Genomic DNA, 24,512 nt, shown 5'->3' on the forward strand with positions numbered 1-24,512 from the left:
GAAGAAGATTCGTGTTCTGGACTGGCCCAGTCAAAGTCCTGACCTAAATCCCATTGAAATGCTGTGGCGGGACCTGAAGCGAGCAGTTCATGCCAGACGCCCATCAAACCTCTCTCAACTGACTGCGTTCTGCAAGGAAGAATGGGCAAAAATCCCCCAAAGTAGATGTGAGAGGCTGATTAGTCACTACAGAAACCGTTTGGTTGAGGTAATCTCTGCAAAAGGAGGCGCAATATCCTATTAACTGAAGGGGTTCACATACTTTTGCACACATGATATCTGAGTTTTTCTTAAATCAACCACTTTTGTTAAATAAAGAATGACAATATAACTATTTCTTTTGTTTCAGTCCATTATTTGGAATGTCAGTATTGTGGATTTGGGTATAACTTAACATTTAATAAGGTTATTTTAGTTTTTTTTACAAAAAATCTGACCATCGCTGTGGGGTTCACAAACTTTCGAGCAGCACTGTATGTTGTTCTACGTAAATCAGCCAAGGTAGCCCCCCACATTTTTACCACACCAAATCTGGCCCCCTTTGCAAAAAGTTTGGACACCCCTGTTTAACCCTTTAAGGTCTGGGCCTATTTTGTCTTTATTTTGCATGCCTTTGAAGTTGCCTTTATATTTCAAAGAAAGAATTGTTTACGATGGCCTGGTTTGGTCCCTTTTTTTGTGACACCTTGAACTTCATGTCCAAACTGTTGTTTCCTTCACTGACCAATTATAAATCATCATTTTGGGCCCAAAAAGACCAAAAATTCCAAAATCGTTTTGTCAAAATTTTTAATATTGATGTCCAATTGACAACCAAACATGCGTAACGAACCGTTTTGAAACTTTGTAATATTTATTCAACATGTTAGGATGAACATTCAACCAAAAAAACTTAGAATAAATAGTCTTATATTTGACAATTCAACATAAACAACAGGTATAGCCATAGGCGTTTTTTGCCTTTATACATGCTCTAGTCAAAACAGGTTATATACAGCAGACCAAACAGTGAAGAACAGTGAAAAAATATACCATCTAACACAAAAAGTGTTTAGAGGCCATCTCTATATGAGTTTAGGTATTGCGGCCCATCACCTGATGAAAACTATGTACACACAATCAAGCTTCTTGAACACACATTTATATACACAAATTGAGAAGACTGATTGTGGGAAAAAAATATATATATAACATTGGGAAAAAAAGTATTTTCAAAAATATTTATAATAAATAAGTTAAAATTTTTTCAGGCATGCCACTCCGAAAAGCAGTTTCATCCTGGAATTAGACACAGGGCTACATCACACAGCCCACACTTCCATGGGGTGTCGGTCCTCTTTCCACCCTTCCATTTTCATTTCACTTTACTTCCATTGCCACTATAAATGTACATGAAAAAAAAGTCAGTATTTATGAAAATAATAAAGTATAAAATAAAAATATATACAGAAATAAATAATAATGGAAATCTATATGTATGATAATAGAAAGAATACCATAGCTGAATATGTGCTACATCCCTAATCTTCATGTAGAAGGAAGACCACAAATTATACTTTGATCCGATATGCACATTTTATTATTATATACACAAACACACACTTATATTGCATCAAAATTAACTTTGTCTTGCAATATCAAAAGAAACTTTCAAAAGAAACTTTTTCAGCAGCATAAAAAAAAAAAAAAGTGGGTTGGCTTACCTCTGCTCGTCGATGGCGTCACCCACGTGTTCAAATCCGTCACTATCTTCACTCGAGGACTCTTCCGAAGAAGACGATGATGACGAATTTGGACCATCCTCTTCCTCACGTTGATCAAAAAGCACAATTGCTTGCGCTAAATTTAGTTATCCGTTCATTCTCAAAGTCACACAAAGTCGCTCGCTCGCTCGATTCAAACGGCCGTCGGTCGCCACCTCGCTGCTTCAGAACACTCCTCCCTCTCGTTCGGTGGAACCTCGCACGGCAGTTATATTTATTTTTAAAAAAAAAACGCATGTTGTGCTTCCACTGTGACTTCGAAAGGGTTCGTTTGATTTGTGTTTTTTTCATGGAGCTTCCGTTTTGAAAAAGGACAAGAAATGATGAAAATATAGACATAAACAAATTATCCATGCAGCGTTTTAATGTTTTTTTGAGAGGACAATAAAACTATAAAACTTAAATGACAATATCTCACGTTTTAGTTGGTCGATTGACTTCAAATAACAACGAGAGTAAACCGCAACTTCCGCACTTTAAAACGAGACCAACCAACGGCATGTGGGTGACGTAATTAAAACGCGAGGGCGCTTCAAAGACGACGTGCGCTGAGGACGCTCCGGCGCGTCCTTCGACTCTCAAGGGTTAACTGATGATCCGGAGACGAGGCCAGCTTCTTTCACTTGGTACCAGCCAAATATTATTTTTTTTTAAATGATGGCGGAAGAAATAAACATCTTGAATTTGAAACTGTATGTTGTCGGCGATTAGCCTTGTAATGATCTTAATTGTGGTTGTCAGCCCAAAACCCTCTAAATATATATTAAATGCATCTTACCAGATATAAAATGACTACTACATAATCTGTGGTGATCGTTTGGTGCCCAGTTTTCTCGTCGAATTGCAGCAGTCCATCTCGCTCTCCTCTCCGGGTCTCTCGGAATACGGTAGAACTTCAAGTCTCTTCGTCTATCTTCTCTGTTACTGCAACCAACCGCCACACACGCCTTCACCATTTTGATTATTAATGTTAACGAGCAGAAAAACACGCCATAATAGGAGGAATTTACGTAGTGGTAACACGACGAGCTGACGGACAATATGGCACGGAGACGTGGCTGTGACGTCATGTGAGTGGGGTCTATAGTCACTGGCAAAATGTCAAATTTAATATGTAGAATAAATAGGAAAAACCCAGGAGTGTGGTTGGCCCGGGGGGACCACCCTTGATCCCGGGGGGGGGGGGTGACGATGGCTCCTTTGCTGGGCTGTGGGAGGAGGGATGGGCTGCGCGACGTTTCCGCTCGTCTGCTTGGCTATCGCGTGTTTTGTTGGGCTCGTGTGCGGCTGGTTGTGATTGGGCGCGCTCGGGTGGGGGTCCTGGTGCCGGGATTGGCGGTGGGGCGGCGTAGGGTCGGTTGCCAACGGGCTTACACTCACAAGGGATTCACACGCTTACTGAGTTCTAGATCACAGTGCTGATTTGTTTACACTCTACCCCTCCCAATCACTTATAGTCTCCCCACCCCCCTTCTCCTTCTTTCCCTGGTCAACAGGCCCCCCCAACCGGAAATAGATCTAGCTGACGATAGCACCAGCATATTATTAAGTAGTGTAGACGTTCAATGTGTTTCTTGTTGTTGTTTTTCTTTCTTTTCTTGTGTTTCTTTTTTTTCTGTTCCCCCATAACCCCTTCCTGTTCGTTGCTTTGTCATAATAAATGAGGTGTGTTGAATGATCACAATGGAAGTATGTCATAATCTCAATGTGAAACATTAAAACTGTTCAGACCAACCGGACACTTAGACTTCCATTCTCCGTGTCAACCAGCTGAACAGGACAGGTTTTGAACAGGACAGGCTAGAAAAAAAAAAAAAAAAAGGTAACCACTCTAGTGTAGCTCAAAGTAGAAGTGTATAAGAGTAGTGTTCGTCTTCATAAAGCTACTCAAGTAAAAGTAAGGTGTTGTAAAACTACTCTTAACAGTTAAGTTTTTCTAATATAACGTGTTATTACCCACCGCTGCATACAATGCATTTTAGTGTACATTATTTTAACTTCAACTACTACATTTTTCACTCAGGCAACATTCCAGTGGCATAAAGAGAAATTTGATTTAGATACTTGCTGAAAAGGACCTTAGTCATGGTGTGTCAGAGCCAAGGGAGTGAGGACACTTAATGGTTGTCTAAGATTTGAGGATTGACTACTGGATTAAAATATGTTAGTTTTTCCACGATGTCCTGTCTTGACCCTAGGATATTATTTAACAACCCCTGGCTCTCATTTCAGCTGATGTACAGTTGAAAGATAAACATTTTGCTTCAGGCGTACAAGAGAGATTAAACAAGTGTTGATAGGGGCAGCAACTAACAGGAAAAATGTAGGAAATTTATATTTCAACCTTAAAATGGCATGTGACGAGCCAAGCTGACTAATCTCAGGTTGGGAAATTAATCGAAGGTGACAGTTTTTATGTAACGTAAAGACTGGCCCTTTTGCCTTTACTTGATAAGTTTACCAGTCTACATGCTAGTTACATTATACAAGTATATTTACTTATATTATTTATTGTTCAGCATTTTATATTTTATGTTTCATGCTTCTTGACTGGTATTTGTCTGTAATGTCCTTTGGGACCTATTTAATGATTTAGGGCTTTAAATGAATTTGAATTGACCAGACGACTTGCCAATTTTTGATCAACCAGAAACCAGAATAAAGTTTCATAAATCACTCAAATGCCATTTTTCTTTTTTGCAGTGCAATGCTAATTGTTTTGCCCTGTTATGGCTAGTTTTAATATGTGCAAGTCATTTTTTAAAATTTAAATTATAATTATTGAGCTTCTTCAGACAACAGTTGGTACATGACAAAAACCAAAGAATGCAATACCAGATTGAGCAGTGAGTGAGACAACAAATGTGCAGCCATTATTATCAGGAATATTTTACAACTCATTTGAAATACAATTTTATTTATTTGTGGTGACCACGAAAGTATTTCATCAATGAACACAACACATATCATTTAACCACTTTATTGAATAAAACCATGCTGTGCTATATGCAGTCCAGGATGAAAACAGTGACATTTTTTTTTCCCCCCACAGGCCCAATTTCAAACTAATATAATCTATCCTTGCACCAAGTTATGTATAGTTATATATACACAGTAATTGTTGTAAATAACAAAAAAAATGATGTAACAACCGGCCCAGGCAACACCTCTATGAAAAATAGCAATGTAATGTCACAACCCAAGAAACAATGTTGCCTTTCCAACAAATAACTTTTTACCTATGGTACTTTTTAGTTGCCCTACATATAGGGCAAGGAGCTTAATGAAAGGCTATATATACCTTAACTTCCACCTTTTCAACCTGTTGCCCTCTGGCAGGTGACACATAGCCATACCAGCCAAAACAAACAGACAGAGGGACTGCTTCTGTCCAAGAGTTGTCACCATACACAACTCAAATTTGCACTGAATCGTCAAAGTCATTACACTGCTAATGCCACACCATTGTCACATGCATCTCACTAAGTAGTATGTTCTCAGACATGTGTCACTTTCTCATTTTATTCCCAATCTGCAGACACTGAAACTTGTGTGTTTTTTTTTTTTTTTTTACTTTTTTTTTTTTTTTTTTTTATAATATTAGCCTTATTGTACTCTTCTTCTATGTGGTGCAAGCACATAGGTTTGCATAGGGACGGTAGCAACATTACACTACCAACTTTTTAGGATGCCCTAATCGTCCCCATCAACTTTTAAGTAACCTTATTTGCATTATGTAATGAGATCAGTTACAGTATATAGCTAATTTAGATTGTCTTCCCATAGGTTATAAGGATAGAATTGACCCTACTATTGTTAAGCGAATTATTTTCATGATGTTCGGACTTACATTTACCCCTTTTCCAAATGCTGAATATACCGGTCCAATTTTTGCCCTCAAACGTACGTGTGATTTGCTCATGATTTGCATTTATTTTATTTTCTAAATTATTTCATTAAAACATATTTTTTATTTGCAGCCTATAGAGACATTTTTTCAGATAATCATACATTAATCATTATTGAGTTTTTTTTTTTTTTTTTTGCATACCCTGACTAAGAAGCTTTTTCAGTTATTTTTAATTTTATTTTGACAAATGTTGGGTGGTCTTAAGACAAATGTTTATTTTTTGCATTCTGGATAGTGAAGAGATTATAAACAAGTTTGTATTTATTATGTAAATATAATTATGATCTAATAATTATATTTAAATTTGCTAATAAAATCCCGATATTTATTCTGGAAGTTTTCAAAATGTTTCTTTTGTAGTTTTTGAAAACAAAGGTTTGTTAAAATGGTGTATCACCTGAACCAATACACAGTAAAGTTAGTATAAGTCAGTAAATATTTATTTTGCATTGATAATTTAGCCTATATATTAATTACGTTAATATTCGTGAGAAATGAAGCCCTGAACCCTGTTGACCCCAATCTGTTTGGTTTTATTAATGTCCCTTCCCCAGTGAAAAGTTTACATTCAGGTTATGCTGTTATATCGTCCCTACCAATGTTGAGACCGAAACCATGTCCTTGATGTGGTGCACATGATGGCGACATTTTAAATCTTATTGTACTCTGAACAATGACAATAAAGGGATTCTATTCTACTCTACTCTACTCTACTCTACTCTACTCTACTCTACTCTACTCTACTCTACTCTACTCTACTCTACTCTACTCTACTCTGAAATTAAAAGGACCTTATTTCCGGCTTTCCGTGGTCAATCAGTGTCAAATAAAAACTTGGAGAAAGTTTTAAATCCACAATTTCGATTCATGTTGAGGGCAGTGCTCTATGTCACATAATTCATTTGTGACGGTGCTTTAAAGACGCGTGATTGAGCAGACTTCGCGTAATCATAGAACGGCAAGCATGTGTCTGATGGGTGTAATGGAGTCATGTAATTATTGTTGTTCTCATTGGTGAAATTAGTAGCGCACTCTTGGCAATAGCATTGCTAGCAAAAATGTAACGACTCTTGTAGCCCAAAGTAGCGGAGTAAGAGTAGTGTTTTTTTTTTCACAAATCTACTCAAGTAAAAGTAAAAAGTATGGCTTACTAAAACTAATCTTAGAATTACATTTTTCTCAAAAACATAGGCGGAGTTTGACTTTTGGGGCAGGGGAAGCACAACATGTCGATAACCCCTAAATCCAGTGTCAACAATAAAATTAACTTACAAGAATATTTATAATAATAAGTTGAAAATGAGCGTTTTTTTGTTTCCCATCATTCTCGAGGGGAATTCCAAATCAGGCTGCGTAGGACAGCTATACACTTTTCGCTAAGATCATTCATCCATTGAATATGGTACGCCCACCGGTGTCATGCCAATGTGGTTACCCCCGTCAAAAATTGCATCCCCTGGGCGGATTCCCTGATTTGATTGATTTCCGTGTTCTGGTGATGAAGGAATCTACAAGGTCTTAAAACATGGCCCATCCATAAAAAGAAAGCTTTTTTTCCCCCTGTCATATAACGTAATATACGTACTGAACGTAAAAAAAGGCAATGCTTTAGTGTTTTACTCGTAGGTTGACCTATAACTGTTATTACTGTAATCCAAGTCCTGTATGGAGTTCCCCCAGTTTAATAAACGTTGATGTCCGAAATATATAACTGTGTTTCGTTTCTGGCTTCAATTAATTGTTCAAGTTGACAACTCTTAACGTGTGTGCGCTCCCGCGGCTAGGGGATATAATTTTTGATGGGGTAACGACATCGGCAAGACACCGGTGGTGGCTCTGTTGTACAATTAGCGTCTTTAGTGAGGCAAATTGAAACTCCGCTCACCATTATGGCGGTGCTCACTGGCGTTTCATGGTCCATATTTTCAATCCTTGGTTCTTGTTCAGGAGTTGTTGCCGCTTTTGAAAGCTTCTGTTTGAAAAAATTGTGTACTGTATATATGGCGGAAAACACTCAGGTGACTTGAAGTTCCGCTCCGAGACCCCCAATTTGACCAAATTTCAAAATTGTCCTATATGCAAGTGTGATACATCATTGGAAGCTTAAACTCGCAATTTTCTGGGAAAAGAAAAATTTTGAACAGGAAGGCATTTAAAAAAAAAAAAAAAAAAATTAAACAGCAAAACCCTAACTGGAGGCTAGAGCACGCGAGAGCAGCATTAAAGACGCCATGATTTTAACGAGATATTATCGCGTACTTACCTTGTTTCGATCCAAAAACTTCATATAACATGTATCATCGAGTGTCAAGACACAGATGTGAATGGCCACAGCCGGATTTTGGGGGGATTTTATGGATGAAACATGGTAATATAACACGGGGCGTGATGCAGGAATTGCAGACATCGAGGAGTGGTCGAGATGTTCTTTTTCATATATTTACCTTATTAAACGTGTTTTTTTTCTAGTTTTCTTTTTTTTTTTGGATCGATTATTTATCATCTAACGTATTGGGGAAATTGCAACAGTAACAAAAAAAATACAATTAATCGATAGTTATGAGGTAGATAGCCGTGACTTTTTTACAGACGCCATTTTTTTCATAGTAACGTAATTTGTTTAAACGTTTAAAATATGCGAGTGAATAATTTTTTTAAGTCGTTTAAAAAAAGAAAAAAAAAATTATAAACGAAATATTTGACATCAATTAATGATTCTAAGCTAAAAATGACAGACACTTTGATCAATTCATATAATTACTTACCTTCTTCTTACGGCTGGGTTGAAACAAAAGCGGTTGCGGGACATCTGTAAATGGGGGTTTCCAGGGTAAAATGGACAAATTAAAAATAGTTCTGGGGCTTAATGCGCCATGAATCTGCTATGGCAGCATATAGACATATTGTTCTATCAAACACAACAATTCTTTTGGCTTAAAAAACAGCAGTTTATTTTAAAGAGGGGTGCAAGAGCAGAAACTGCTTTTTCAGTCTTGTCTGTGTTTTTTGCCATATATATGTATATTAAAATTATACTTCGGGAAAAAAGTGAAAAAACGTCATGTATCTCTTTCCAATGCAAAATCTGAATAAAAACATTGAACAAAAAAAAAAAAAAAGTGGAGTGGGGGGGCTACTTTGCTGGTTTTCACTCATCGTGGTGGGTTCTGGTACCCATTAACCGCGAAAAACGAGGGAATTCAGTATAGGAAAGTCAATTACATGCAATGACACTTTTCGGCTACCCCGGGAGGGGGGCCCTTAAACTCCTCGTTTGCTCAAAAAGTTACTCAAGTAAATGTAACGGAGTACATGCAACGCATTACTACCCACCTTTTAATATGTGGAATTCTTGGATTCAGCATCCACCATCAATGAAAGAGAAGCCTTTTTGGACAAAGGAGTAGAATGTATGTACATCTAATGCAATAATATAAGACGAAAAAGTTTAATTAAAAAAAATAAATGAATAAATATACATACAGTAACAATGACTGATCGGTCCTATGTAATTGTTTAGCTGTCATTATATTTTTGTTTTATTTTAGTTTATTATAAAGTTATTGCGGCATAACCCAGTGTTGATCCATAGTGTATGGGCTGTCATGAGCACAGCTGTTTTACGGCATCCCGTCTCAGTGGATCACGTGTTGTTTGAAAGGAGAATGCGCGTTAAAGAATCCCACTTCCGATTGATGTCACCTGGGGACCACAAGACAGGAAGGAACACTTTGACGCCGCGTTGGTGTTTATGTGAAACTTTCGAAATCCGACTGATAATTTCATCTGAAGGGAATTTCTTGGAGTGGAGGGGAGAAGTGAGAGGGGAGGTCCTCGTGTTTTAGGGACCAGATGTGTAAGAGAGGAGGGGTACAAACACAACCAGAAACACACCGTTCAAGCTGGCAGCACAGAACTTCGAGCTTCGCCAGAGCTTCATCTGTAATTTTAGCGATCAACGTAAGTAAAGAAAAAGAGAGCTAAAGACGTCGTGGCTATTTGTCTTGTTAACAAAACGCTGTGTTTGTGTGCGTGTGAGACGCTGCTGTAGAGGATGAAGATGAACTTGAGACGTGATGACGTAGTGCGTAACAAGCTCACAGATGCTCCATGTCTGCCTCCTTGCAGTTGTTTAACTTTCTTTTGAAACCTTTCAGTGCAGCCAGGCCAAGTTCACACTGTGTTGTTGCTGCAGTTTCCTTTCCAAATGCAACTCAAAGCTCTCTCTAAATAAGTACCTCAAGAGAACTAGCCTTGAAAAATGCTTAGTACACCTGCATAATGATGACAATCAATTATCACAATAGAAAAAAAAAGCTTAAATATGAAAAGTTGTTCCAGGTTAAACGTGCACTGAAGATTTTTTTTTTTTTTTAAACAATTTTATGTAACCCTGGATTCCATTTTTGGTTTGGTTGGCAATTTGCATTGAAAATGCCTAGAATGTCATTTTTCAAGGTATTTTAGTTCGTCCTTTTTTCTGGTTTTCTGCAAAATCTCAGTTCTCATTAATATGTGTCTGACTCTATCCAATTTGAATATTCAGTATCTTAATTTCAACTCTTCGCCCTGATTGGCTGTCAGTGGAACAGGTGTGTAAATGAGAAGCTAGTGAGTGTTGGCAATACGTGTGGTGTTGTGACTTGACGATAGGGTCCACACTTTTCAGAAATAGAAATAAGGGACGCCCCCCTCGCGCCCGAAGCCTTACAGACGAAAAAAAAAAAAAGGGGCATCCTCAAAACTCCTAAAATGCATATAAATGTATCTATGTTTAAATAAGAACTAACTGTAACTGTATTGTGCACTATGTGGGCATAGCAGTTTCTTTGCAGCAGATTGTTTTGTTTTTTTCTGCAGGTTAGTAAAAACAGAGTTGTAAATACCGTAATGAACATTTATGTTGTCGGCACTGGATGCGGTCACGTGATCCATTGACAAGCCAAATTTTTCAAGGGAATGTTCCAGGGGAGCTACAATTCCAGCAGCTGACTCGGCTGCAATCATTATGAAGTCCAGCATTTTGTTGGTGAGCTTAGACTCTGGACTGAAGTACTGGACAGCAAGGGGAAACGTCTTCCTGCTCAATTTGTTCGAGGGATTGGTCTATATGGAGAATGGGATGGGTGACGTTAAGATCTTGAGCACATCACCCACTGTCTTCGGAACTAGGACTTGTTTCAAGAGTGCCTCTTGCTTTGTTCTCCCCAAAGTCATTTTCTTCACCATTTTGGAATCACATAGAATCTTCTGATTGAGTTTGTGTCCACAGTCAGCACTGTTGTGGCTCTGGCCACGTTTTACTGTGTGGTATACCTGTGTCACCTCAGCTGCAGTAATTTAGAGGGTAGGAGTGGGATGATGTCAAATAATTGCTTTAATTCTGGTATCACTATTAATCAATCAGTAGTATATATTTGCAGTAGGACTATTTATTCAGTGTTTATTTCCTGTTAATCTCTTGATGATAATGGTTGATAATGGATGATAATGAGGAGCATTAGTTAGCATAACAAAATAAGATGTTCTTTATGGGTACATAAATTCATTCTATATTGATTGATAATAAATGCATGTTTCAAAAAAAAAAAAAAAAAAATCAACACTCCTGAAAATAATAAAGCATAGCAGCAACTGAACTAGCCTAACTATGCTCCAATCAATGCAAGATGCATGAAGGTAAATATGAATATAGCCTATATGTTGTCCATATACAAGAGCATAATAACTTACCAAATCAAGCTCAGGGGAGGTTTCAGGTACAAAAAATTGTGACGAAGGCTCTTCTGGGATCTTATATTCTGTTTGTGGAGGTCCCCTGCAGCATGCTGTTTCACATTTGCCACACCTCCGTGAGACACTGCAAAAACTTTCCTGCCTGCCTTCAGACGTTTCCTCTTTTGAGGACGAGGTGGGGTGTCCTGAGCGTCTGATGTTGAAGACATCTTTGTTTTGAAAACGCGCGGGGAAGTGCACTGAGCAGAGCGAGCGAGGTAACTTCCGTAACTAGGCAACGAACCCGTAAGTGGAGCGCAGGGCAGACGGCAGCGGTCAGGCAGATAACTATTTTACTGTCTTTAATATCGCCTGCCCTTTTTGTTCATTATTGTTGGCCCAGTGTTCACTTATGAGCGCGGGTCTGTGTTTGCGTGTGACGGACGTGAATGTGCTGGGCGCACCGCCACCCGCCCCTCCCACCGCCGGAGCCGCGGGTCGCGCGGGGTTGCCCCATGGGACAATTGTGAAATACGGAATAAACTGCGTTCCGAACGCATCTTATAATTCCCAATTACGGAACGATTCCGTATTTCAAGGGACGGGTGGCAAGCCTACTTGACGACGACAATTGTTCTTCAATTACATCAAGCTTCGCAAGTATGCAATTATACGCAATTTAATATTTAGTCACTTGACACTGCCGCTTCAGCGAGGTTCTGCTTGTACATACGCGCAGGGGGGCAGATTAGTGGTACCAAAAAGCCCACTAGTGGTTTGCATTAGCCTACTAGCACATAGTTGTCCTACTATCCACTACATTGAATTGTAGTGGATTGCTTTTTTCAAGCTTACACATACTGTATTTCCTCTAATTTTGCTTATTATGGCTTACAGACAAGGTTTGCATAGTGACAGTAGGGATATAACACTACTAACTTTTCAGGATGCTCAAAGGCTAGGTTCATACTACAGGTCTTAATGCACAAATCCGATTTTTCGCCATATCTGTTTCTTTGGCGTGCCTGTTCAGACTGCCTTTGTCCATTCAGACCGTTCAAGTATCACGCATGCTCACTAATTCGCAGTTCGAGACGCGCTCAGGAAAGAGACCCGCATGGGCAGAAGCATCAAAACAAATTACACATGCTAGCTGTATGTCATTCCAGAGTGATCATATTTTGATTTCCAAAATGAAGACACAAATAACAGACATTAATAATCCCCGTTTAGTCTTATATTCAAAGTTTATATTAACTGTTAGGACACATACACGCACACACGAGCCTTGACGTGTGTGCGTGAAATGACGTGGGTGCGTCAGTTTGCCCTGACTCGGCCATGTGTGCAATTATGAAATGTTGCTCATTCGCCAAACAGAATGAAAATCAAAAATTGTAAGGCTTATCCTTTTCTTCATTTTATTTTTTTATGACTGTGGTCAAGCCCGTTTTGTGCTTACAAGCAGAGTTCAAGCTAGGCGCTAATGCCTACATGGCTGCCGTCCTCCGTGCCTCTTGCTCTTTGCTGACATAATTGCTGCATGAATTCCGATTTGGGAGTCTTGATAGTTCAGACCGCCAGTCACGTTCTGAAAAAATATGGCCCAGATTGGATTTGAACCACATACAAAAGTGACTCAGATCGGATTTGAAATGGTCAACTTCTATGCGACTTGTCCTGTTCAGACAGTCAAGTTAATGCCTGACTCGAGTCGGAAAAGCACAAAAAAATCGGATTCGTGCATTCAGACCTGTAGTATGAACCTAGCCAAATTGTCCCCACCAACTTTTAAGCAACCTTACTTGCATTATATAATAAGTTCAGTTACTGTATATACTGTATAGGTAATTTAGATTGTCTTCCCATATGCTTAACGATAGAACTGACCCTACCATTATTGAGTGAACTATTTTCATTGTGTTCAGACTTACATTTCCCCCTTTTCACTTGCTAAATGTGCCGTTCCATTTTTTTTTTTTGCCTCAAACGCATGTTTTATTGGCTAATGACTTCTCACCCCCCCCCCCACCCCAACCCCACCTCACTGCCACACACACGTACGTGCACACAGCCCCGATATAAAAACATGTCGACATCATGCCGCCTCCTCCGCCCCCTTCAAAGAGGAGGAATATTAGGTTTTTTCAGCCAGCAACAGCCACTGTAAGTAATGTAAAACGAGATCCATGTTGTGGAGGTGGGAAACACAAATAATTTTGCTCCTGAAAGTCCGACCTCCATCACAGTTAGCATAACATTAAACTGTGTGAACTTGCTAACCTGCCCAAGTCGAGTATGAATCTGCTTAGAGAAAAGTGTCCTCCTGTATGTGTTTTCTACTGTTAACGTTAATTAAACTGTGAGTTATGTAATGAACTCTGCTGGAAACTATAGAACCAAAAAAACAGAAATGTGAGCAAGCAGCTGCTTAGAGAGGTCGCAGTCTGTGTTTCACAGGAAAGTGTTGACAGTCAAAAAAACAAATGCTGCTGCTTTTCTTCTTGTAAATGGGCTGGTTTAGAAGGAAAGAAGGCATGTTGTGACTTTACACTTTTAAAACCAAATACCTATCAGTACATTTCAATTATTAATGAAAAAGTATGTATTTTCTGCATTATTTATTTAAAAATATTTTATATGCAGCCTATGCAGACATTTTTTTTTCTCCAGATAATCATACATTCATCATAATCGAAGTAAAAAATTTAATCAATCCCGATTTAGATTTTTTTTTTTCATAATTGCTCAACTTACTGATGCATTTTAGAGATTTTTATGGACAAAAGCAGTAGTGTTTTAGTTGAAGGAAGGCTCCATTTATATTTATTTTAGTTTTTTCCTAAGAATTTCTTTTTTGTTAGACAATGCTGAGTGGTCTTAAGACAAATGTTTATTTTTTGCGTTCCTGTATAGTAACGAGATGATTAAGCAGGTTGTATTTGTATTTTAATATAATTTATGACATTTATTACATTTATTAAAATTATATTACATTTATTCTGGAAGTTTTCAAAGCGTTTTTTTCGTAATTTTTGGAAAAAAAAGGGATGACTAGAACGGTGTTTCACCTGAACTGATGCACGTGAAAGTGAGTCAATTTAGGTTCAAATTAGTAAGAAATGTAGCCCTATCCCCTGTTCACTCAATCTGTTTTGACTTCTTAATGTCAAAAACTGCAAAAACTGTACATGCAGGCTATGCTGTTATATCGTTCTTACCAATGTTGAGACCAAACCTACACCTTTGCTTACAGATAATGGAAAGCTAAAATTCAGTGTCTCAGAAAATTATGTAACACAGAACACCAATCAAAAATGTTTTAAACACGAAAAGTAGTAGTTTTGCATTGTAGGGTTTTGATTCTCTTTATCCTCTTGACAACAGTACTTAGATTTTCTATGGGCTTCAGGTCATGTGAGTTTACTGGCCAATTAAGCACAGTACGCCAATAGTCAATAAATTGGCTTTTGGGTACCTTTGGCAGTGTGCGCAGGTGGCTTGTTCTATGGGTAAATTAAATAAGCATCTGTTTATTTTTAATTCACTGCCTCTTGAGTATGGACAGGCACAGCAAACACTCTGTGGTGGTTCATGCCTTCATACTTAAAATATCCTCTTCTGGATTGCTAATATGTGATATTCTAATTGATATAACTATATAATTAACACAATCATTGAATCTTTTCCTTATAATTAATACGTCAATCAAGTAACACAGAATTATTGCATTGCTTACATTTGACTTTTTGGCTCAGGTTAACTCTAATATGGCCTACCAGAAAATTAAGCACAAACCTTTCCTGCTAGTGTTGTTTTCTGTGATCTCACCTCTCATTTTGAATTGCTATGTGTTGCCTTTTTGTCTAATAACTGTGTTGACTTAATTGGATGAGTATGTTCACGTGGAATGACTTAACTGGATGTAATTGGTTTGCACATTTTATCAATATAGTATACTGTACTGTGAACTCTATAATAGCTGCGCCACTTATCGTAGAGGCACCTAGTAGGTTTTTGAATCGCAACCCGGGTACGTATGGGACAGTATTTTACTGTGCATTTGAGATGGTGGTAGGGTGCTGTGGATTCAGAGTTGTGTCTAAATTCCGATTTTGCCATAGGAACACTATCTCACAAACTCGTCTTGTCAGATTGTGTTTGCGTTTCACAAAAAGAGACCTTATTGTGGGAATGCTTTGACTAAAGTCAGAGTATACCACATACACCATAATTTTTGGACTTTTGGATTTGGATTTTTGGACTTTATAATTTTTGGAGAGATCTGAAAATGGCAGTTTGGAGAATGCACCCTTCAAATCTCAGAGACCTGGAGCAGGTGGCCAAAGAATAATGGTCTAAAATTCCAGCAGAGCATTGTAAGAAACTTGTTGATGGATACCGGAGAAGGTTGTTCGCAGTTATTTTGTCTAAAGGTTGTGCTACCAAGTATTCGGCTGAGGGTGCAATACTCTTGTCCAGCCCATTTTTGGAGTTTTGTGGAGAATGATAATGATTTAGCTATTTTTTTCCCCATTCTCTTTAGTGTTCTTTCATTGCAAGCAAAATAAATGAAGATATTAATAGCAAAACATTTGTAATTGCAATCATTTTCTGGGAGAAATTGAGCATTATCTGACAAAATTGCAGGGGGTGCCAATACTTTTGGCCAGCAGTGTATTTACTTATTTAGACAATGTTGAGTGGTCCTAAGTAAAATGTTTTTTATTTATTTATTTATTTATTTATTTTTTTGCATTCCTGAATAGATGAGATTTTTAACACGTGTGTATTTATTTTGTATGTTAATATAAGTTATGTTCAAATATTGCAATTTACATTTGCTAATGAAATCCAGACATTTATTCTGGAAGTTTTTTTAAAAAATATTTCTTTAGTAGGTTTTGAAAACAAAGTTTGAATCAAACGGTGTATGACCTGAACCAATACACATGACAGTACAGTGGGGCAAATAAGTATTTAGTCAACCACCAATTGTGCAAGTTCTCCTACTTGAAAAGATTAGAGAGGCTTGTAATTGTCAACATGGGTAAACCTCAACCATGTGACCAGAGAGCTGGGACCACAGTAACAAAGGCTACTATCAGTAACACAATGCGCCGCCAGGGACTCAAATCCTGCTCTGCCAGAAGGGTCCCCCTGCTGAAGCCAGTACACGTCCAGGCCCGTCTGCGGTTCGCTAGATAGCATTTGGATGATCCAGAGGAGGACTGGGAGAATGTGTTATGGTCAGATGAAACCAAAATAGAACTTTTTGGTAGAAACACAGGTTCACGTGTTTGGAGGAGAAAGAATACTCAATTGCACCATACCCACTGTGAAGCATGGGGGTGGAAACATCATGCTTTGGGGCTGTTTTTCTGCATAGGGACCAGGACGACTGATCTATGTAAAGAAAAGAATGAATGGGGCCATGTATCGAGAGATTTTGAGTAAAAATCTCCTTTCATCAGCAAGGGCATTGAAGATGAGACGTGGCTGGGTCTTTCAGCATGACAATGATCCCAAACACACAGCCAGGGCAACAAAGGAGTGGCTTCGTAAGAATCATTTCAAGGTCCTGGAGTGGCCTAGCCAGTCTCCAGATCTCAACCCCAAAGAAAATCTGTGGAGGAAGTTGAAAGTCCATGTTGCCCAACGACAGCCCCAAAACATCACTGCTCTAGAGGAGATCTGCATGGAGGAATGGGCAAAAATACCAGCAACAGTGTGTGAAAAGCTTGTGAAGAGTTACAGAAAACGTTTGGCCTCCGTTATTGCCAACAAAGGGTACATAACAAAATATTGAGATGAACTTTTGGTATTGACCAAATACTTATTTTCCACCATGATTTGCAAATAAATTCTTTAGAGCTGTCCCGACTAGTCGACATAGTCGACGTCATCGATGATGTGAATCCGTCGACGAGCACAACATCCCGTCGACGGTTAATGAAGGGTTAAAAAAATATATGCGTGGAAAGTTAGAATGTCGGATGCTCTGTTTGCAAGCGGGGAAAGCGGCACAAAGCCAAAAAAAGCGCACCAAAGTGTCCAAAACATTGACTTATTTCAAAGAAACTAAGGAGAGTACACTCTTCTGTCCTGTCTCTTCAGTGCCAAGCTTGGCTGCACGTCGGCCGTGAATAAACACCTCAAGCGCCCTCACGCAGTTTGTAATTTTTTTTTTTTTAATTCTCCATTTTTTGTACACCAGAGGGTGCTGTCGCCTTACTAAATAATAATGTTTCATTGACAATGGGCCTATAAATGCTATTAGTATTGTTCTTAATGCTAATTGAAAGATATATTTCATGTTATGGTTTATTTTATGGTATAGAAAATTATATAAGGTTAAAAGGTCATAAATATATACAGTATATACAGTGATTGCACTCAAGGGAGAGATTGTCAATGATAAGGTAATAAGGTAAAGGCAATTCATATAGGCAATTCATTGATACATAAATAAGGTTTAAAAGGAAAAAAGTGAAAAGTTTTTGTTAATTTCTAATTGTGTTGCTTTATTTGTGTGCACCGTAGCTCTTACGGTGTGTTTACATCGAGGATGGAATAAAAGTTGTAAACCATCAGTTCAAGAGACCATCTTTTCCAATCGGGATGCTACACTAGTTAATTCTATCAGCATTTGAACTCATTGTTTATTTGTGATTTATTATTGTTATTTACGTGTTTATTTGTACTTTAATAAATGATTTGAGTGTTCCAATATGTTTTTTGTGAATTGATAAGCGTCAACAAAAATTTCATTGCTAAATTAGTAAAAAAAAAAAAAAAAAAATTTTTTTTTAAATTATTAGATTAGTCGACTAATCGTAAAAATAGTCGGCTGACTAATCGGGAGAAAATTAGTCGTTTGGGACAGCCCTAAAATTCTTTAAAAATCGAACAATGTGATTTTCTGTACTTTTTTTCCACATTCTGTCTCTCATGGTTGAGGTTTACCCATGTTGACAATTACAGGCCTCTCTAATATTTTCAAGTGGGAGAACTTGCACAATTAGTGGTTGACTAAATACTTATTTGCCCCACTGTACAAGCCAATACAGATTTATTTTGCATTGGAAATTTAGCTTATCATTTAATTAGGTTCTTATTCATGAGAAAATGTAGCCCTGTCCCCCATTCACCCAATCTGTTTGCGCTTATTAATGCCCCGGGAAAAAGTGTAAATGAAGGTCAAACTCCAATTATGCCCAGCTTGGATCTTTAACATCCATTCAAAAGTCAGATAATTTGCCGGATGACACTAAATGACACCTGCTGTAAGCTTTCATTAATGCTCATGACAGTGTAATGTCATAATTATGATGCCACTATCAAACAAAGTGTTTCCGGTTAATATTTTTTGGTGTAAATATCCCATGATACAGTGAGGACAGCTGCAGTTTATATTCCCGTGCTTCTTATCTATGAGCAAATGTCGTTTTCGTGTCCAATTTGGTGGGTGGCGATTTATAGTCATGTGCGCCTTGTAGTCCGAAGATTATGGTACTCCCACTGATTTTCAATTTGGCGCCGCAAAATAGTCTCTTGCTTGACCACACAAAAAATCGCTTGGTGGTCATTATTTTTGGCTGAAAATCTACAAGAACTGACCCGTAATTTCCCCCAAATCCACAAATGAACCAAAAACGTCCTAAAATTACCAGGAAGTGAGTTTTTCACCCGGCATGAAAGCATTCCCACACAAAAGAAAATGGCATTTTATAGTTTAGCTATAAAACTTCTTGACCAGATGTATTTGTGGTAATTTGTTAGGAAAGGTCGTGGTTTATTCTTTACTTTTTAATTCCTTCTGGACTATTAGATTACACAGAGTGTAATTATGTTAGAAAGAGAACAGTTTCAGTTGAATTGGAGCTGCAGGAAAGTTGATACGATCAAATTTGGCAAGAAATCGTGCATACTTGATTCCTGTGAAGAATTGATGTGTTTGTTGAATAATAATGAATAGCAGGCTCCATTAGCAGCTTTTATTTTTTGCACTGACCGGCTGTAAATGCTTGACACACAGTACCTGGCACTGCATCTTTAGTTATTTCTACCTCCTTATTGAGGAATGTTCCTTGGCAAATGTCAAGTTGCGTTTCACTGAAAAATCCAGATCCGTTAGATTACGTATGCGTCAGCGCAAACATAACTCAACACACACTTGGTTCCACCTTAGTGTGCACTTCCCATCTAGGACACAAATGACTATATCACTGACAAAGCATTTTTCTTCACACTGAGTTTGAACAAGCCAGACTGACCCTTTTGTTTTCAGATACATTAGGGACTGAGCGAGATCTAGTTTGGAGTGAATCCACGTCTAATTCCATGGGAGAACGACTGCTTGTTTGTTAACGCCAGAAAGCTCTTATGTGCTTATGTGATGAGAGAAAAGCCACTTTGACTTTCCCTGAGCACAAGTTGAAGAGCTCGGAGTTAAGGCTTCGCTTGATTTAAATGTTCTTATTTTTGTTGCCACTATAAATATGATTCTGCCAGATGTGGCATGCAGTATAAGTGTTTGTCGGGAGTTATAAATGGGTGATCTAAAAGTGTATTTTCCTCAGGTCCAATTACACCAAACTTTGGCTAACTAGGAGTCTGTGGTTTTTCTGGTAGTTAATCTCCCTAGTTTGACACAGCATCCCACCATCTTGGTTCATGTTCAACCACTCGGGATTCACCACTATGAATGCGTGAAGCCGACTATTTCGTATTGATTTATATTGTTGTGAGTGTGAGCGAGTGGAGATACATGCAAGATTTATGGTGTTTTTGACTATTTATGGGACTTCATAAAGTGAACTACTCGCCTCCCATGAAACACACGGCTGAACCTCCTTGTCTGATTGTGGGGTTGTGTCCTTGTGTTACGAGCACAGCATCTGAGGCCAAGCCCAGTCTGTACAAGACATTCTGCCACCAGAGTCACCAGAGAGCATAAAACAGAAAGGCCTTGTTCGGTCTTTGGCTTGAGAAGCTGGACACATTTCAGCTGTGCAGATGATTATTTCACAGGACTGTTCACATTCAGGAAAGATGAAGAAAGATGTACTTAAGAGCTTGTATGTGACATAGACCCTGTTCGAGTAGCCAAGTTGCATTAGAAGTTCGTGAATTAGAGTAGATGGTTAGAGACGTAGAGTTTGACATGAATACTAAAGATGAAGTTGCATTGGAATCTTTGAATGAGAACATTTATAATATAGAGGAGGATGTCTGTCATCTTAATTTTACCCCTTGACTAAAAATTACTCAGTATAATTTAGAGATGGCTTCTGATTACCAAGTAGTTGTACTCCCACGTCAACACATTAGGCTATTATAATTTTGTCGTCTCCATTATGTATGGTCTTTATCCCTTTTCCCCATTTGATGTATTCTCAAAAATGAATTCAGAATGAAATAGTACAGCTATCTTTTAGAATTAGTGGAATCCAATATTTTATTATACGGGTAGTCCCTGGGTTATGACGTACACGACATGTGATTTTGACTTTACGACGCCCAAGTCTCGTTCGCCATTTTGTCTCCAGTCGTTTTTTTTGTTTTAAGTCGCGTAAACAGTATCTTATTTTTTACCTCATTTTATGAATATGACTGTTCTGCCCTTTGATGAAATGTGTATGTGATTATAATGTTGACTTTTGTTTTTTATGTGCATGCTTTTATTTTCTTGCTGGAAGTGCAGAGCAGGTAGTACTTCCGCACGCGAATAAGAACGGATGTACACATGAAGAACACATTTGCGCTCACTAAGAAGAGGGCACGCGAACACACGAGTAAGAGTGCATTTGCTCCCACAAAGAAATCGCGCAGCCAAACGAGCGAGGGAGAGAGAGAGCGAGAGAGAGGAAAGATTACAGTTTAGCTTGCTTTCTAGCTAGGATTTAGCTCCAACGTCTTTGCGCGGACAGTACAATTTTGAATAGTTATTTTGATATTTAGGGGTTCTTAAAGGGCCAATTCCGACTTGCGCGAAAATTCAGGTTACGTTAACAGCATAGGAACGGAACTAGTTCGTAACCCAGGCACGATCTGGAAAGAAAAACTACAATTAATGGGCCGTTTACATTAGGGTGACCGAATGTCCTCTTTTGCCCGGACATGTCCACTTTTACATCCTGTCCGGAGCGTCCGGCGGGGTTTTATAAATTATGAAAATGCCGGGTTTTCATTCTCTTTCACAGAAGCATTTAGTGTGTGTTGAAATTGACTGACACTTTGCACAGAATACTACGGAACTGTGCTGCCTGTGACGTGTTCCCAGAGAGCCTGCCCAGTGATTGCTTCTTCTGACAGACATCGTATCAGTGTTCCATCGTCCCCTAAAAGGCCAAAGTGCAAGTGCATCTTCACAGATGAGCTGCAAAAAAAATGTCCCCGCATACCGTCCCGGTCGGTGCAATACTATTTCAAAGACACTTCTTGAAAAGACTTTCATACTTATTTATTGAGGAACTGAAAACTGCTGGGAAATACCAGCTCCACAGCAAAATATGCATGGGCAGACAATGGAGATAAAGTAAAGCAGGGAGAAGAACAAAACAGGGATGAGGAAGAAAACTAAAGGGATTTTTTTTGTTTGTTAAATTTGTATGTTGTGTGACTACTGTTTGATTTACATTATTTCACTGAAACGACAAAATAGCTTTTTATTAAAGCTGGATTTTCTACAGAAGAGGTATTTAGAACACTGTGTCAGATTATTTATTTGTACAGTAAGAATTAAAAAGACAACTATTTGTTCAAGGATGAGTTGCTAATACAGAAGAGGCATTTTTATTATTATATTTTATCATGATTTAATTCCAGTTCTTTTATCTTGTTATGTGTTCAGTTAGGTTTTTTGGAAATCAAAATATGGTCACCCTAGTTTACATTTTGACTCTGTGACACTAAGACATAACAATTGTGTTGCGGAATGGCCTCGCATTTACACGATAATGGCGAAAACATAAGGCAAAGACTCAAACTTTTGATTCCGGCTTCTAAAGCTGAACGGTCCGATTGCGGGGATTAATCCGCAACCGTATGAATAGAATGCTTTTGCTCCGGTGACGTTAGCACTCGCAGACATCACTTTGCGCATGTGCAGTCACTGCTAGTAAACATTCAAAGCGGCAAACCTGGTGGAACGTTGGCTTAATTTGCTGTTTTTTTAATATTTTAAATTCAAACATATTTTATTTTTACGTTTTTGTGCCTTTTGAAGCAGGAGAAAAAACGCGTGGACACCATTGCTTTGAGTGGGCGGGTATGTTGTCTTCTGGGCTGAGGAGGTTGTTGTCAAGGAGGTACATCATTGGCTGTCGCCTTGTAAAACTGCACTGCCCCCTCAGGCCTGGCATGAATACTACATCGTTTTCACCGGAATTGCGACATAGTTCGAATGGAAACAGAACCAAGTAAACGCAAACATGAAATGTCATATTCTCGGCGCGTCACCAAGTAAACGACCCCTAAATTTGACCCAAAATCAATAGGGACTGCAGAAAACTAAACTATTTGTTTGAGCTAATTAACTTTGCTCACAACTTTAAAATATGAGATAGCCTAAAAGCAACACTGGACATAGCCAGAATAACAAAACAGCTTCTGTATATTAGTTGGAGGGTTGTAATCAAGAATGCAACCACTCATCTGCATCCAGTCAGTTATACTTTTCTTCGTTTCCCCAAGTGAACTAGAGACTATGAAAAATGTTGAATATCAACAAATCCTTTTAAAGACTCATCTGTTGAAAATGGAGCACAGCTTCCATCAATATAATGACGTGCGGCCATGAGAAGAGCTGCTTCAATATTTATCTCTTTAGCATGATAATCAACATTGCTGTTGTATTTATTTGTATGTACTAGTATGTGAATGTGCCTGAGCCATGCATTTAGTTCATAATCGTGTATGATACATCATGACATAAGAGAACAAAGGACAGGATGTGGGGAAAAAATAATGGGCTTTGCAGTTGGCAGGACAAGCAAATCTTATTTTCATGGGTGCATCCTGCAAGCATGACTCAGCTCGGCAAGAATTAACCCTTGTGATTGAGGTGAAGATTGTAGTGTCCAGCTGTCCATTGGCCGAGCCAAAGCTCAGCGCAATTAGAGAGGATGAGACAAGGTTAAAAGACACCCACAGTGGACGTTGTCATTGCTGCACACCATGATGAAGTGACTATGGCTGGCAGCGGTCCTGAAAAGGCCCTGGGAGAAATCAGACATAAACAAGAAGGATTACAACAAAACTCCAAACTTGCACTGGGTGAACTCGCATGGAGCCTGAGTGAAATCAGCCAGATGGTTTTATGGCTTAGTTATATGGCTGTGTTGTTTATTCTCGTGAACATATTACACTTGAATTGTTTGTTAAATGTGTGAATTATGAAGAAATAGTCTAGAAAGTGTTATCTGGAAGGGTGATTCTTCACCATCTGGTTTAACTCTACTTGGTCACATGAGCAGTGGGCAGAATTTTTTGGAATTTTTGAAAAACCCAATATAATGAGGCACACTCTCCAAGAAATAATGAGCTTCTACAGCACCCTGTACATAGCACCTTGTACCATTTTCCCCCCAGTTGGCTTCTCAGTAAGCAACATTTTACCTTTTGGTAGCTGTATGTATTCTACTGTAGTGAAACGATTCTTCTTTAAAACATAACTTTTTTTCCCACTGTATTGTGTACCCTCATTATGGTCATGTTTGAGCAGGCAAGTGGTTCCATTATGAATACATTATACTATGACGGATTATTACAATGCCTATCCATGCATTTTTCATTAGTAAGTGGTTAAATCTGTATTCTTGATGAATGTCCCTTGTCATCGCAAAGCCCCAAGTTGAATTCTCCATATGACATTGCCACTCATGGTAGCAATATCTATATTCTGTTCAAAATGCACCGTAGGCAGCCGCTCACTGCTCCAGTGTGCGGCGTTACTAGTGTTGTGTGCCTGCTGAGTTCATGGATTGTGATGAAAAATGCAGGAGGGATTTAGTTAAAAACAACTCTGTCGAAACTTTACGTGCAGCTCTTAACTGTGTTCAGTAATAGAGAGCTGTTGAACTACAGAATAGTGTTTAAGGTTCTTTTTCAACATTGTCTTA

At 38.5% G+C, this 24,512-nt stretch overlaps 1 protein-coding gene across 1 annotated transcript in view; it reads left to right on the forward strand.

Moving 5' to 3' along the window:
• The first annotated feature begins 6,746 nt into the window (after window positions 1–6,746).
• LOC130915860 (uncharacterized) overlaps window positions 6,747–24,512 on the forward strand; it is a 486,296-nt gene continuing 468,530 nt past the window's right edge. Inside the window, exon 1 of the mRNA XM_057836021.1 lies at window positions 6,747–9,633. The gene's annotated coding sequence lies outside the window, so the exon portion shown is untranslated. The remainder of the gene's footprint in view (window positions 9,634–24,512) is intronic.

Source organism: Corythoichthys intestinalis, chromosome 5 (assembly GCF_030265065.1).
Source record: "Corythoichthys intestinalis isolate RoL2023-P3 chromosome 5, ASM3026506v1, whole genome shotgun sequence".
Taxonomy (NCBI): Eukaryota; Metazoa; Chordata; class Actinopteri; order Syngnathiformes; family Syngnathidae; genus Corythoichthys; species Corythoichthys intestinalis.